This window comes from Haliotis asinina, chromosome 2 (assembly GCF_037392515.1).
Source record: "Haliotis asinina isolate JCU_RB_2024 chromosome 2, JCU_Hal_asi_v2, whole genome shotgun sequence".
NCBI lineage: Eukaryota > Metazoa > Mollusca > Gastropoda > Lepetellida > Haliotidae > Haliotis > Haliotis asinina.
The window spans coordinates 98,601,162-98,619,259 of record NC_090281.1 but is presented as its reverse complement, the minus strand read 5'-3'; positions in this window follow the sequence as shown (position 1 = coordinate 98,619,259).

The window sequence follows — 18,098 nt, the reverse complement described above, 5'->3', positions numbered from 1 at the left end:
AACATTTGCTTTTCCTTTCAACCATAACTATTTGGTATGTAGTCGCTTTTGTAGATGATTGGTGTGTGGCATATATTTTGCATGTGTTCGATTTTCATTTTAAAACAAACGAATGCTAACAAAAACTAACAAATGTGTGATGCAAGATGATTGTCAAAATTAATATTCTAAGTGATTTCTTGAAAACCGTCAAAATCAAGAATGGGATGTATGTGCAGCTGCATATAATGCGTTGTGTTTAGAGGTGGTAATAGAGGGAATTGGTGGTACCTTCATTTGATGTCTGTACTTGAAATGTTTGTCAACGTTTACACTTCCAGTCCAAACTTAAAGTTCCTTATCTCCTACTTTTTTAAGAGTATATAAATTATGGACGTATGACTTTTCATAAATAAACTTTTGATTTTACATATTGTTCGTTTTCATTTTGTCTTGCGGAGTCAGTTTTGATTGACAACAGAGGCAGGTTGGTCTCAGTCGTCCACGTTTCATGGTTCCAAAATACCACTGTATTTTCAGGAATCAAACGTGACGGCGTGGAGAGAGCAAGGTTCAACAACTGTGTCTCCCGTTTGTCTGGTACATGTGGTGAACCTACAAAGCTGAGGACAGCCCATGGAGTGGCGATGGCTACATTAGTTTGGTTCACTTCATTCGTCAGATCGAGGGCAACTGTTGTTGACTTTCTTTACATGTTTCAGCCTATCAATACCATTTGTCCAATATTGCTGTCGGTGATGACTGATTCAATGTCAGGACATGTGTATATTTAGTGTCATTATACAATGTTATTTATTTATTTATAAAACAACGAAAAAGAGCTGCTAACGGATTGCAAGCTGAACACACTTGTGGAATGAATGGATCTCTTGTGTACTCGAGTCACCTTGATTCGTGCATATAAGGAAAGTGCGGAATATTTTTGTCAGCCAGGCATTGAAATGTGTGTATATCGAAAGTAGCGCTTCTTGACGTCATATGAGTCTTACTTTACGAGACCGCATGATAATGACCGCGAGGCTATCACTTTGGACTTCAACAGTCGAAATATTGTTCAAAGACGCGTTAACCAAATTCACTGCTTGCGGTTCAATTTGATCAAACATCGTTTCCCTTATAACAGTTGGGCAGTCACTTACAGACAGACAGAAACAAACAAACCTGAATAATCCCTATCAGAGATATACCCTACAGATGCTGAACAAGCAACGGCACGCCCATTAACACCAGTTTTGTCTTCATATACTTGATCTAGAACATGACCTCATCGACCTTAAAGCCATACATACTGGCTATGACTTTCATCTTACGCTCTGTCGGCGATATTGTGTTTCCATACTTTTGTTCTTGTACAATAAAGACATAATTCATCGTGTAATGACTCCGTCAGAGTGTACCTTCAGACACAACAGTTAGTTCTGATCGTTTCAAATAGAAGAACTTTTTCTGTTATTTCGTTACAATTCACAGTATAAAGAGCCCTCAGTGACAGACAGAGATACTAATTGTCATTGCAAGATTGAGCCTGATTTAACACATAAAATATACCTTGGCTATATCAATTAAGACTGGTTATATGTCCATGTTGAAGATTGTGTGACGCCAAATACCTTTCTTGACCATTCTGTCTCTGTTTGAAGTCGATGTGGAAGTGAAGCTTCCGCCCCACACTAAACGTTCATTAAATTCAGAAATGACGTCGACTTTACATGATGAAAATATAGTAGAAATATGTTAACGTAAGTTGAATATAATTATCTTGCAAAGTGTCTACAAAATTTAAGGTGAATAAATAATTTTCTGCATGAGAAAGCTGTCTGTGCCTGTTTCAGAAACTACACGAAAGGGGCGAACAGCACCCATAGCTGACATTGTTGTCTCAGCAGCTTCTTGTGTTTATTGTTCTTACGAGCAATATTCCAACAGTTCCACCCTTTGATGCGGACAGTTCACAACGTTTGAGGTACAATGGAGCTTGCTCTGACTCTTTACCAAGTTTTTAAAGAGCGTCGTACCACTCCTGTCCAGAAGTAGTTTGAGCAACGTTACAACATTCAAGGCCTCAGTAAAACTTGTAAGATGTTTTACGGTAGACATGTGAATGATTTTTCGAAATTCGATGCATTAGTGACAAAAAATGATACCCGCTGACGTGCACGATACGTTCCCAACCCCGACTTATTTCAGGTGAACACATGACTAGATTTACCATATTCTTATGACGAGTGCTATCGGTGGGGCAGGAAACGCTCACATTTTCGCGAACGCCGAGTATAATCACCAGTCCATGGTGATTCATAAACACATGCCGTGTCATCGTATCGTATGGTGACAATCACTGGATTGTCCGATCTTACAGGATTCGTTTACAAACACCATCGTGCAGCTGCAGTACATCTGCCCGTGATATAGTCACACTTGTGCAATCGACTCCGGTAGAAGGAGATTTTCTGTGGACGTGGAAAGGGTTTTGTCGCTTCTAACTAGGAGATTCTAGGAACGTGCAACATGGCGATCTAAACAAACCCACATAGGATGTTTAGGAAGGAAACACCTCGATGTCAAGACTGCGTATAACCGTCCCAACTATGACATTAACATGAGACCCGTGAAGGTCCCGGGGTAGAATAGGCCTTCAGTAACACATGCTTGCCACAACAGGAGACTGTGCTTGTCGTATGAGGCGACTTACGGGATCGGGCGGTCAGGCTCGCTGACTTGGTTGACACATGTCATTGGTTCCCAGTTGAACCAATGTCGATGCTGATGTTGTTGATCACTGGATTGTCTGGTCCAGACTCGATTATTTACAGACCGCCACAATGTAGCTTGAATATTGCGGCGTAAAACTAAACTCACTCACTCACCCATTAACATTAAAACGTCAGGTGAGGACATTCCCAAGGAAACAGCTTGTTGTCTTAGGGTTACTCGCAATTATTTCATCTGTCTCTGACAGTTGTTTTACGAATTATATCGTTGCATCACCGACAAATACTTCCCCTTTCACCGTCTACTACACGTAAATTGCTCATGTGACGCATTATTTGCCAGTAATGTGTTGGTCCAGGACTCCTGCTGCACCTTCCCCGACGACTAGGTATCCCCGACACGTCTCCGACATCGGCTCCTAGTCAACATCAACTCACATTGTGGGTTTGGGAGTATCTTTGCAGATCCTTGCTGGAGTGTCTCTTACATGCATTGTTCTTTATTTTACTTCAGACATCGCATCTAGGATGTGAGAGACTAGGTGTGGGAATATACAAGCATGTTCAACCGCCCTGCTTTAGGATGTGCTACGCCGCGTTAATTCCAACATCCCTAGAGATATTAGGGGGAACTCGATCAATACACTATCATATCGGTCGTCTCTGTGTAATGGGCATGTGTCGTGACTCGCTATCAAATAAAACAATTCTTGGATACAAGTATTTACGCCCATTGTCAAAATTGCTAACGACTTTATTAGATTGTTAGAGAATCAAGTTGCCTCGGATAATAATATATCGGCGATTACACTGTTTCATCAGACCATTGCTGGTTTCATGTTTGTCGCCGCGAATATATTACTCTCGAAAATATATCTCAATGTATTAGTTTGCATGGGATAAGAGAAACGTTTCATCGTCACGCAATGCTGTGTGAGCACGAGTCGTTGGGTAAGGTTTTACGCCGCTTTCAGGAATATTCAGCATAACTTCATCCAACAGAAACGGGCTTCACAATTCTCAGCACCACGTGGGAAAGCACAACGGCGTTACAACATAGGCTGATGCAGGGGGATAAATATCATGTGTGCATTCCCAAACAGGTGCATCTGGCCCCGTAACAGCATGACGGATGAGACAATAGCCTATGCCAGACTTGTGTGTCATGGTCACCATCCTCCGGTCACAGGTTGCTAACGACTATATAAGCGACCAGACCTGTGAACATCCGGGCCAGGATAGGTCGTCAGCAACCAATGCTTGCCACAAAAGCCAACTATGTTTGTCGTTAGAGGCGACTTACGGAATCGGGTGGTCAGGGTCGCTGGCATGGTTGACAAATGTCATCGGTTCCCAGTTGCACAGATCGATGCTCATGGTGACGATCACTGGATTGTCTGGTCTCGACTCGATTATTTACAGATCGCCGCCATGTGGCTGGAATATTGCTGAGTGCAGAGTAAAACTAAACATAGCTCACTCATTCACTGTGGACCGCCGAAGTACAGCTGAAATATTGCCGATTGCGGCGTAAAACAAAACTCATTTCAGACCGCCGCTGTACAACTGGAATATTGCCGAGTTCAGATCTTTATACAGTTTGGTGATGTTCAGGAAAAACCTACACCTCTGACTGGATCGACTCGGGGCGCGAGCCTCCAGTCAGATATAATATGTAGAAATAATTGCGTGCGTGCGTGCGTGCGTGCGTGCGTGCGTGCGTGCGTGCGTGCGTGCGTGCGTGCGTGCGTGCGTGTCTTTACGGTCGTGTCTTTACGGTCGTATGTGTGGCTTTATCAATGTGGCAAAGGCACACACTGATTCACCGGAACTTAAGCATCCCCTTGAAGCTACCCAGAGACACAGAAAGATGGGTTCACGTTTAGCCATTAAGTGCACTGTCCCGGTCTGTTGCTAGTGTCGGCAGACAGACATGAAGGATCGTGCACATCTACGTATGTCAATGAAAGAGAGCCCTTGGGTGATCAGAACACATCACTCTTCAGACAGATCGCTTAGTAATAGACATTTGATAGCGGCATAAATGTAATAAATCACAGTTAAGGCTACAGTCGGAGTCACACGTCCACATAATGAATCAATGCCACAAATTATATTCATGTTTCGAGGCATATTATAGTGATCGTTAACTCCTGACATACATCGGTAATACGCTGAAGGACTTAGTTCACTTTCTGATAAAGAAAGAAACTAAGTAAGTGAAATCCCAAATATGACATATGTTGCATTTGACCACTTTCTAAATGGCATCGTGTAATCATAGCTTTCGGCCGTGGGAGCCATGCCAATTTACACTCATCAGAGGGGTACACAAAGTACGCAGTCTAGACTACCAGTTGTCCGACTTATTTTTGTGGAAGTCGCGGTGGCTGAGCGGGCTAGGCGGCTGACTTTGTGTGCTGGCGATTAGGTGCCTGACTCTGAGGGTGCGGGTTCGAATCCCGCATGGGACTCAACCGAAAAAAGTACTAGAATGTGTACTTTACTAAGAAAGTGAAATCCCAAATATGACATATGTTGCATTTGACCACTTTCTAAATGGCATCGTGTAATTATACATAAGTAATCATCACTACAAGAGTCATAAAACGTCCTCAGATACAGCCAAAGTAAACTTTGTCTCAGTACTTTTCCTTACACTCCACTAATGAACATCAATAGTGGAGTGTAACGAACAGTACTGAGACAAAGTTTACTTAGACTGTCATCAGCTGCAAAGTAGTTTTGAGTGAAAAAAAGGGTTTCGTGACGACTCGGACACGAAACAAACTGCGTAACACCTAGTGAGCCCTGTTGTATATTTGAGCTCATGAAAAAAGAGTACTGACTGCTTTTCGAACATATCTGAGACCGCCATTATTTTTCAGGACGATCAATTTATTTCCAAAGGTCATATCAAATCATACGGAAAGAAATGAAGCCTTGTTGAAGAACAGGACAACCACATTTTACTTCTTTTATAAAGTATTTCTTTGAAAATATACATATGATAAATTTTCTTAGAGGACTGGTTTGTTTCCCCCTTAGTGCATTGCCGCACAGATGTGTAAGCGGCTAATTAACTAACTGATAACCTGCACGTGATGCGATGAGGAAGGACTCCGATACAGCTGCATTAGGCAATGATGAACGCTAAACAAATCAGTGCATGACTCTCTCTCTCTCTCTCTCTCTCTCTCTCTCTCTCTCTCTCTTTCTTTCTCTCTCTCTCTCTCTCTCTCTGTGTCTATCTATCTATCTCCTCTCTCTCTCTCTCTCGCACACACACACACACACGGACAATTTTCAAATATGTATTACACACACCTATATGTATATCGATGTTTGACTACGCACGTATGTTTAACATAACAAGGAATATCCTTGACAGTCTTCAAGAAATAATTTAATGACACACTGAGCGAAATGTCGGCTGCTGATGTGGTCGTGTGCAACATTTCCCTCAGCTTTATCATATAACACCGCACAATGAGAGGTTGAGACTGTAAAGCGTGAAATATATATAAATGACAAGTTGTCGCGAAGAGGGGATTTTCCAATCAACACAAGCTTTGAAACTACATGCGCACAGTCAAACAAAGTTACATGAGTTATCGCCCCTAGATTTCAGAAGCACCACGGTCGCAATTCAAGTCGTGAAGTGTTTTTAACATATTGCATTAGCCCAGTACAAGCAGATCATATACGAGATCCTTTCTTTTTATATCATACATATATATCAAAGAAATTTAACATTTAGTTTATGTTACATCAAATATGTGCAGTGGAACCAATCATTAACAGTATCACTGTAGCAGTGACACGTTACACATCAATGCTAATATTTTTACAACAATATCAATATTTACTATCTCTAATATTTTCGCTGTGGCTACAGACATGTTGCTTCTTATTATTTAATCTAAGAAAATATTGCCTGAAACGATCTTTACTATTTTTTGTCGAATTCAATCAGCATTTGAGACCACTTGAGAATTTGCGTCATGTCATGAGACCTTGGTGATGACGTCAGATTATCACAGTCGTCAGTCCTAGAGCACTGGTACAATGTAGAGGTCATACACTGCGATGGTCCACACCCACAAGCTTGTGTCAACAAGTCAAGCAGAAATCAAACATTCCTAAAAGCAGCTGAATGAGTTTGTGCTCTCGGCATTTTAATCAGTCCATCTTTGAGTGCAGGGAAACAACTTTGTCCGGTCTGTCTGATTAATGAAGACCACATGCATCCACAAACAGTGAAGATCAAAAGTAAGAGAACTTGTTTAGGGATGCCTTCAATCGTCTTCAGATACCATTGCGTATCAAACGAGTGAAGACATGTATGTGTATTAAGACTAGTCTGGCCAGAACAAAACCATGCAGTTATTGAATATTTATACGTTGGTAAACGTTAGACACCACCGGACAGATATTACAAATACGCACGCACGCACTCACAAAGCAATAGTGCATGTACATGTTACAGAAATTTCAGTGCAATAGCTTTTGTGTTCCCCAAAGATAATATCCTGTGAATGTAGACTTGAAGGCGGCGTTGTAAAGTGGTACTGACAGGCTGTGACAAAAAGTAATTGCAAAGTTCAGGGGATTAACCCTTGACTGCCGTAGGATGACAATTCCGACAAGTTGGAAATAAACACGGAATAATCTTCAGCGTTTCGAAAGTCATAACGGATCCTCTTGGGAGAATTCTGACACCAAAAAGTCTCAATACCTACTAAAATATATATTTCGTTTCGCATTATTGCTCAAACGTTTAGTTTTTTATGCATTGTTTTGCCGGCATGTCAGATACTGGTTACCACCGAGTCACACACCCGCTGTGTCTGGTGTCAATGCAGCTGCTAATGTAGGCACTCCCCTGTGGGAGTATTTAGGAAACGCCGACCCCATCACAAATTTGAGAACATACAATGAATGAAATGAACATGGCTTACCTTCGGATAACCAAGAGAAGCATCGATTAGTGGCCAGTTTTTATTCGGTGCATTTCATGAGTGAAGTACTCCGAATATAGGCCGTGATATACGCCACCGATGCTCCTGAGTCCGTGATATGGACTCACGTTCATCGGACTAATCGTGAAACATTTTAAAACACATTTGACCGATTAGTGACAAAAGTCATGCCCGATGCATTTCCTTATTTTCACCATTTAATCCTGTGCTAATCAACTAATCCCGGCTGCCTGGTGCCATCTGGTGCTGCCGATTTAGGTACACTATATACGATGGTCAGTGTCATGTATTGAACTCTGAACTCTGCGTAATATTTCTTATGTTCCAGTCAACACAGACTGAACTGACGTCCTAGACGTGTTCACTTATTCAGTTATGTGTATGTGTGTGTGCTGAGAGGGGGTGGGGTGGGGTGGGGTGGGGTGTCCACCCCGTCACACCGCGTTATCGTCCATGTATCGCACATTGTGACGTCATCAGCCTCCATTTCGTTTGCCATGGATATCGACAGAGAATCTTGATTTGTCAGACGGCATTAGTCCCACTTTGGTGGCCACAATACTGATGTTCCCGACATCGGGTTGTGGTACATGACGAGCAGCTATTTGTGGGATGGCACCAGGACGTCGCGAGCGATGGTGCCACTTGTGTAGACAGTGTTGCACCGTCTTGGCATGTGGTGCATTCCTTCCATATCCGACTAGCAGTTTTCAACCGATTCCTCAGTGCAATCGTTCCTAGTAATCTCTTCTATCAAAAAGCCATCCACTGCTGTGTGAACCAGGTGTTTATTGGTATCGACCAAAACTCTGCAAACGGTATACTGAGAAACACTTTCTAGGATACCCCTAGCTGATTTGATCTATCAAGAGAATGACTTACACAATTATCCCTACCAAACGTTGGGTAATATATTTCCCTTATATGTATTCTAAGACGTGCCCTATTTCTGTGTTGTCCACAGACTAACGCCGGGAGATATAATACTGCTCATTATCATCCACCACGGTGAGGAAACACGTGCGTTATTAGTGTAGGGAAAATCCTAGTCAATTAAATATTAAATATTGAATCGATACTATGGGATATATGGAACTAGTAGTAGTTGGAAGAAACGTACGGGAACACATTTCTGTGAGATGATGTTTAGTGTGCGCCAGGTTTCAGCCCAGTGTTAAGGAATATTGTCCTGCAACTACAGTCGCTACCAGACATGACATGAGCCTCATCTTCAATATATAATGTAGAAATCAGGTAAAGGTGAGCACTGTGTGTTGTGTATATACATCCTGAATTAAATGTCTTAATCTGTTGGCATGATATATTTACCGTCCATGTTGCTCGACACTAGATATTTGTTGTCATCGTTCAACGTGTTTGCGGTTGAGACATCCTTTTGTCTGTTGTGCCATAAACGCGTGTTTATAAAGATTTTCGAAGCTGAATACCAGTTGGGAACCATTGATGAGGGGGACTTGGAATATCCACAACGGGAATCTGATGGCGGCAGTCCTATTCAAATACACTTGCCCTGTAGGTATATCCAATCTGAAGGAATCTTCAAATCTATATAGTCTTAATTTTAGTTCGGCGCTTATCAAGTAGTCCATATAACTTGTTATTTAATGGTGTTTAGTTTAGACATTTTCTACAAATCTTAGCCATCTTGTCATGATCCAAGTGATGGAACAGCTGCTGGGTCAATAATGCCCTTATACGCTCATACTGATCCGGAACTGATCTTCAGCTACCCGCTCTTGTCGTCTGAGGCGACTAACGGGAGCGGGTGGTCAGACTCGCTATATTGGTTAACACATGTAATGGCTTCCCATCATATGGACGAGGGTGGATAATAAATACCCACTGGTCTTTAGAAAGTGTTCTGTTTATCACTAAATTGTCTGGTCCAGACTGTTCACAGACCGTCACCATATAGCTAGGATATTGCTGAGTGCGGCGTTAAACAACATCCAACCAACAAGCATGTATTATACTTAAGACTCGGGAAACCTCTTTCCCAAGTAAAGGGACAAGCAGACGCCCTTTGATCTTATTCTGGAGTTTTCCATTGTTCTTCAAAATAACAAATGCAACAGTGGAGAGATAGACGACTTCAGCGAGTGTCTGGAATAAGTACTGAAGGAGAGAGTCGATGGTATCAGAGTCGCACCAGCAGGTTGAGGGTATCGCGATTCGGAATACAGAGTTAATAATAACAATAACAATAGTGACTGCACGGTAACGTATAGCATTTAGGCGCGTAGGACACCATATTTTCGTGTAAGCCCGATCGGTTGCAAAGCTTTACATTCAGATAGTACTTTTACATTCAAGGGAAGAAATATTTGAGTGTATTAATAGATCCTCTATGTATCAATAGCATACGTATTACGGGTTTTAGTTTACAATTCAACAACATACTGTTACATCGTCCTTCGGGACCGAGAAGTTGGAAACTCTTTCCCAAGGCAATTACTTGAATGTAGAATAGGTGATACAGTATTCTTGAGGCCACATGATGACAACAACAACAGATAACTGGTAAATATAGGAACAAACTATATCCCAGTTAACCAGGTGTCTTCATCATAAAACCCATTGTCTGGGAATCAAATCTCAATTAGGTCTTATAATACATGCATGCTCTTTGTCCAATCGTCAACACAGAATGTCTTTGCTCTGAAACAATCAAAATGGTTTCCATGGCACCTGTCAGTTGAAGCAACATTGTCAAACAATAATGAATTACTTTAACATAGTTGTTCGTCGTCCTGAAACCAGACACCCTTCCGTTAGCAGTTCAACTCCTCGGTACTGAAACACTATTGCGCGTTTTTCATCAAAGTGCGTTCTAAACCAAGTCTATGAGTTTATTCTTTTTAGTTTGCCTCTCTGTTCAGTGTTATTCAGTATGTAGGTCACGGTTGTCACGGTGGAAAACTCATGCTGGTCCAACGACAGCTTTTCAATATCTTAATTTGGGAGAGTCAATATGATAGTTGCGTTTTACGATTTGACGTTAGTTTGACCTTTTCATAAAATAAATATATATGATATGAAATGTCATTCTTAACATGAAGGTAAATTATAGATGAATTTTATGAATTCCTATTCAGGGACAGTTTTGGCTTTCCTTGCGATTTATCTTAATGTCATTCTTTGATTGAACCTTTGTACTTTGACCAATACTGGTCACTGAACAGTGACCAATACGAACATTCTACGGACGTTGACCTTCACATCTTGTATTAATCAAATAACAAATATATTGCACAAAAATAATAATATTTCGAACTTCTGGCTGGTGCTGCTGTCATGTGGTCAACTGCATGCCCACTGAAACTTGATATGACTGACTATATTATCAAACTCACTCGGACGTATGCACATAAGCCGGACCTAGAGATTAATGAGATACACACATGAAAAGAACTCGAAAGTATCATTTTCTTTGAATAAAAAGGACCATATTCTTGAAGAGATATGTCATTGTTTATTTAACTGTTGTGTTGCCAATAATCACAATTAAACCTTATCATGTTCATTCATGAAAGGGTTTGTGGGCAAACCAAGGCACTGGGATCTGCGATTTGTTGTCTCCAGAGTTGACTCTAGGCATCTCCCATCCTAGCCTGATACGTGGAAACATAACCTTAACACCGTCCCGATATACCACACACTCGTCCATGGAATACAGTACCGACTACCACGATAAACGGTTGAAAAGAAACTGTTTGCCCGGTGTTTGAGCATTGGAACTTTTTTAATATAATCAGGTTATCAAGCCCATCAAAGAAGTAATCGGACGAGGTTCAGGGCCAGACAAACATTTAGTCACTCGCTCTGCTTTAGTGGACATTTTAGATGGTATTTGCGTTCACTAAATGAAAGGTCAGTACTTCGTGTGTGAATCTGTCTGCAGTCGAACAGTTATAGCATTCAGCCATAACTGGACCGGTAGACCTCCGACAGTGTCTCTGGCGGTGCCATTCCTGCACACATATCATATCTGACCTCTAAACCCCCGACAATGTCTCTCTGGCGGTACCATTCCTGCACACATATCACATCTGACCTCTAGACCTCCGATAGTGTCACTCTGGCTGTATCATTCCTGCACACATATCAATCTGACCTCTAGACCTCCGACAGTGTCTCTGGCGGTACCATTCCTGCACACATATCACATCTGGCCTCTAGACCTCCAACAGTGTCACTCTGGCTGTATCATTCCTGCACACATATCAATCTGACCTCTAGACCTCCGACAGTGTCTCTGGCGGTGCCATTCCTGCACACATATCACTCTGACCTCTAGACCTCCAACAGTGTCTCTGGCGGTACCATTCCTGCGCACATATCACATCTGGCCTCTAGACCTCCGACAGTGTCACTCTGGCTGTATCATTCCTGCACACATATCACAGTTGACCTCTAAACCCCCGACAATGTCTCTCTGGCGGTGCCATTCCTGCACACATATCAATTTGACCTCTAGACCTCCAACAGTGTCTCTGGCGGTACCATTCCTGCACACATATCACATCTGGCCTCTAGACCTCCAACAGTGTCACTCTGGCTGTATCATTCCTGCACACATATCAATCTGACCTCTAGACCTCCGACAGTGTCTCTGGTGGTGCGATTCTTGCACACATATCAATTTGACCTCTAGACCTCCAACAGTGTCTCTGGCGGTGCCATTCCTGCACACATATCACATCTGACCTCTAAACCCCCGACAATGTCTCTCTGGTGGTACCATTCCTGCACACATATCACAGTTGACCTCTAGACCTCCAACAGTGTCACACTGGCTGTACCATTCCTGCACACATATCACATCTGGCCTCTAGACCTCCAACAGTGTCACTCTGGTGGTACCATTCCTGCACACATATCACAGTTGACCTCTAAACCCCCGACAAAGTCTCTCTGGTGGTACCATTCCTGCACACATATCACATCTGACCTCTAGACCTCCGACAGTGTCACTCTGGTGGTACCATCCCTGCACACATATCACATCTGACCTCTAGACCTCCGACAGTGTCGGTACCATTTCTGCACACATATCACATTTGAACACTTTCTAAAGACCATTGGGTATTTATTGTCCACCCTCGTACATATAAGCTCGAGACAGTCGACACATGTACAATCGAGTTCTCCAGATCAGGTAAAGATTCGCTTCAGAAATATGATTCATAATTAATGGACAGGGAATTTATACTGTCACACAAGGAATATCACATTTCATTCGAAATGTCTCAGAACTAACAATAAATCGTGAATATGTTATTCAAATGGACAATAAAACATACGTGAATGTGTCCACGTTCTAGCTAATACTCACTTAATAATTTTCTCAAAAACTCATTGTGATTGAGGTACTGATTGGTACAACTGGCACAAATAATACAGGGATAGATGTGTCCTTGTAAGAGAAATGTGGGACGGTGTGGTGTACATTATTGTCCCGAGATTGCTCAAACATGATCCGACTTGTTCACCATGTTCGTAGTGAGCTTTGCTATAAAGCATTGTTAATGACAACAGTTGGATTTTAAATGGCTGCAATAAGCAAACAGCGTAAAGGTGTACTTCGAATCAAGCAATGTCAGATGGCAGTTTAAACGAAGGGAATCTCGCAAAAGGGGTCGTTAATACAAATGTATAAAAGCATCAATACAAGGTCTCGTTCTATTTATCTTACAAAACTCTTCTCCAGCTTTTTCAGCATATAGATTACTACACAGTGTCTGAAGGATGATGACTATTTTGTGGATGTACAAGTTTTTTTTAATTCTGTATAGGTACATAGATTCTAATGTCTTTGTCAAGCAACTGCCTGATATATAACATACCTTTTAAAATAAAGCATAAATCGGAACGTTAGTGAAAAACATTTATCTGGTATCTGTTGCTGACGTCATATGCTTTAGCATCAAATCAAGGTATATTGTGTGTACTGACTTGGCGCGACCACATCCGGTTCAATGCTCACACCTAATCCTGGCCCTCATCAAACTGCAGTCGTATATGTGGACTGTCAATACGATTGTCATCATACAAACTAGATAAGGTCAAACAACATTTATTGAACACTCAACAACCAAATGTTTGACACACGCACCTGCATTGGAAAGGTGATTAACGTAAAATTACAACCAGGCTGGTTACAACTGGTATCATGTCTAAGCCGCGCACTGGAACGCTGCGGACCATGCAGCAATGCGTTACCTTCAGTTGTGTCTTCATGATCACAGTTTGTGTATATAGCATATGTCTACCATACCCGCAAATATAATACACAGATTATGATGTATATGGTGATGATTCGTCGTAGATTTCTCGTTACTGTGATCACCAAGGGTTACTGTGCTGATTTGTCAGTACACTATAATGAGGGCCATCACGCTTTAAGTATTGTAAGCTTGAATCGCCTATGGAATCCTGTAGACGGGCATCCTCGACCTTTGGAAACAAGCTAAAAATGCCAAAAGTTCGAAACTGCCTGATTTGAACAAAATCTTGCTACGTTGCATTCTCGCGGGTTTTTTTTTGTCAAAAGTCGACAACGGGATAATGCGACATTTGCACATACTGTCAGATCTCCCTATCTCGACTTTTCAAATAAGACCACAAAAGCACGAAATCGCGAGACCGCAAGAACGGGAAGTTTCATTTTCTCATGTTCTTGCGTTGTCGCGTTTTACTCGCGCGTGCGTGATATCGTAAGGTCCGGGCGCATGCGTAAGTCCTGTGGTCATGCTTCTTTCGTGTTTTACGGTTAATAATTTGCCGTGACAAAAGTATAAGAAATCCCTTACAGACCAGCAGATTATATCACAGACAAGTCTGAAATATCCAATATTATGTGTTGACTAAACAGCAACATACAAAGATTCCCAAATAGAGGTTTCTAGTACAATGCACCTGCGTCAAATCTAAAGTAATGGGTCACAAATACACACACACATACACACACACATACACACACAGAGACACACACACACACACACACACACACACACACACACACACACACATATATATATGGTATATATATATATACCACTACGAACTATTGTACATACAACATACCGCATCGATGCGATATAGCAATACTCATCTTACATGATACCGAAAATATTTACTACACATGAAGCACTGTACTACAACGAGATTTTGTACAACAAAGGGCAGTACTGTACTACAAAGAGATTTTGTATAACATAACAAAGGCCAGAGCTGCATTGCAGCGAGGTTTTGTTCAATATAACAAAGGGCAGCACTGTGCTACAGCGAAATTTTGTGCAACATAACAAAGGGCAGCTCCGTGCTACAGTGAAGTTTTGTACAACATTACAAAGGGCAATACTGTGCTACATCAAGGTCTTGTACAACACAGCAAAGAGCAGCACTGAACTACAACGAGATTTTGTACAACATAACAATGAGTAGCTCTGTGCCACAGCAAGGTCTTGTAAAACACAACAAAGAGCAGTAATGTGCTACAGCGAGGCACTGCAGCTTATTGCAGCTACAGCGAGGTTTCGTACAACACAACAAAGGGCGGCACTGTACTTAAGCGAGGTTTCGTACAACACAACAAAGGACGGCACTGCAGCGTATTGCAGCTACAGCGGGGTTTTGAACAACACAACAAAGGACAGTAGAGTTCTGCTATAACATCGAGATTTTGTAATAGGTTTAGCGCTGAGCTAAGGACCAAAGGAGCAAAGTTGTCTGTTGATACCGATACCACCAGAGTAGCCAATTATGGGCATGAGTTCGATTTTAGACGTTTTACACCAATATAGATAGTGCGAAACCTTCAAAGTACCCGTGGCTGTCTAAAACAAATATGTTCTATAAGTTCCATCTAGACTGGTGTAAAACGTGTTTGTTTGAATTCTATTAATTGCATTCTATCGACGTTTGCTTGAATTCCATTAATTATTCTCACCATCAACCATATGAAACCAAGGCAATACCTGTTTAAAGGTTTGATAAACACAGTAAAAACCAAATGCTTTAGTTTTCAGTTATTCATGATAATGATAAAATCTACTCATGTAATATGTACGCAAATAGTCAGTGTGCGGTTTATTGATTAAACATTTCCTCCTGTTTAGTGCATGGAGACGTGTTCTTTTCCACATGCGAGCTGCTTTGCAACATACAGTAGACGCTTGATTATGATCTGTCAGTGATTTACAGTAGACTGCCTGTTTATGATCTGTCAGTGATTTACAGTAGACTGCCTGTTTATGATCTGTCAGTGATTTACAGTAGACTGCCTGATTAAGATTTACGATTAAGATTTAAGATTTACTTCCTGAGTATAATCTGTTATTGGTTTCAGCTATGGTGACGATGTGGCGGAGGGTTGAAAGCACCCGTCGAGTCAGCACCCGTGTGAGGAAGATGGAGAGGAGGAAGTGTCCAGAGGAGGACAAGACTGATGAACTATCTCCCCGGGTTAACGACAAGGAGGAGAGGGTGGTGGTACCAAGACGTGAGTCAAAGACATGTACCATTCTGTAGCGACTCGACCTAATGGTGTAGTATCGCCAGTGGAACGTGGACGTTGCTTAACAGTACATTGGATCTGTGAACTAGTAACTCAACAAGTTCATCTGTTGTCTAACATCTACATTATGTGTTTTACCTTCCTTGAAACCAAACTCCATTCCTGGCTTTCTCTTGTAACTGGAGCATGAAAACTGTAGAATCAGTATCATAGTCGCGTAAAGGAGTGCTCTCTCATCATCTGCAGGAGTGTCCTTCATTCATGGGTAGTAAAGTAGTACTGCCGTACCATTAAGCACTCGATGGGTAGAGGAGGCTTGTCTGACCATCTCGATGAACTCCAAAGTGTCCTTCATCCATGGGTAGTGAATATCTCAGTATCTCGACAAGGGACCATTACCAAAACGTCAAACATTCCATACACGTCCATACACGTATCAGTAAATGGTAACAACGGTTCTCCGGGATACACTGACATTCGGTTAACTGGAAAGCCAAATCATTGTATATATTGTGTATGTATCTGCTCATGACGCCCCACGACAGAGAGGATGCCACGCAATATTTTCATACACTGCATCACGGATCAAGTGAACATTTGATTTGCTCTTCCCAAACTTTGTGACAGGATCTACCTGTGCAGAAGAAGGATACGCTCGCCGGTTGCGGACGCCTGGTCTCATTATTGACAGTGATTCATAAATAAAAACAGTAAAAATCGTACTGTGTAATAACCAGATGTCCACGGATTATTGAGATGGTGTTTCACGGCTAACATTCCAGTGTTACGGTGCATTTTTCTAAAAGGTTGGAGATAATGAGAGTGAATCAAACAGTGGAACGACACGTCTCTCTCTCTCTCTCTCTCTCTCTGTGTGTGTGTGTGTGTGAGAGAGAGAGAGAGAGAGAGAGAGAGAGCGTGTGTGACAGGGAGAGAGAGATGAACGATTTTCATCGAAAATTCGACAATGACGCATTTCACAATATTCAAGAATAGACTGCATATTTCAGCCAGGATGGATTCATGTTCACAGGACGGTCTAGCAGAGTGGAAGGAGAAAATGTCTGCATGTTTAGATTTTAGCATTACAGTAAATTAATACGATACATTTCATAAGGATGAATTTAGAACAAAATCACCCGTCCTTCCACTATCGAAGATGCACATTTGCGACCATGTTCCTGTCCTTGTATGAGACTCCGGGTAATGGTTGATAAGGTTCAGTTTCGGATCACAGTCCTCTACCTGTTTTTTTTTTAATTTGGGAACTATAGTAAGCAAAACTTTTAATAATTGCCAACCCATGTGGTTATGAATACCAGCTAAGCATTATGTTGATTGTATACATACTGGTATAGACATTTCACACACTAAGCAGCATAAGGAATCAATGGATTGTGTTGGTGTACGGCGGTGTTAGGTAACTAACAAACATTATCTCCCTGAGCTATGTTTGCTTGCCTTTTTCCGCCATCTGCTGGCATGCTTGTTGGGGCTGCTGACGGAGTGCAGCTGAACTCACTACGCCCTCTCCCTTCATCCAGGTTTATTGTGCTGGTTGATACAGCTTACTTTATCAATTTTTCACATTGAAAACTGAAACAGTTTTGGAGATGCATTGATATTTCCGGCAGAGGAGCTATTAAGGGATCTCACTAACTGGTGGCCTTTCATTGGGATTCCGTATATCGACATCACAACAATTAGCTTTGTGGCACCTATTCAATTTTTTTTTCCACTGGGTATTAACAACACATGTACCTGTACCGGTTTATCATCACGGAGACGGCTGTGCTCGAGCAGCAGGCTTATACCAAAACAATACATATTTGACAGTACTCTAGCTACATCCGGTTTCAGATGTCC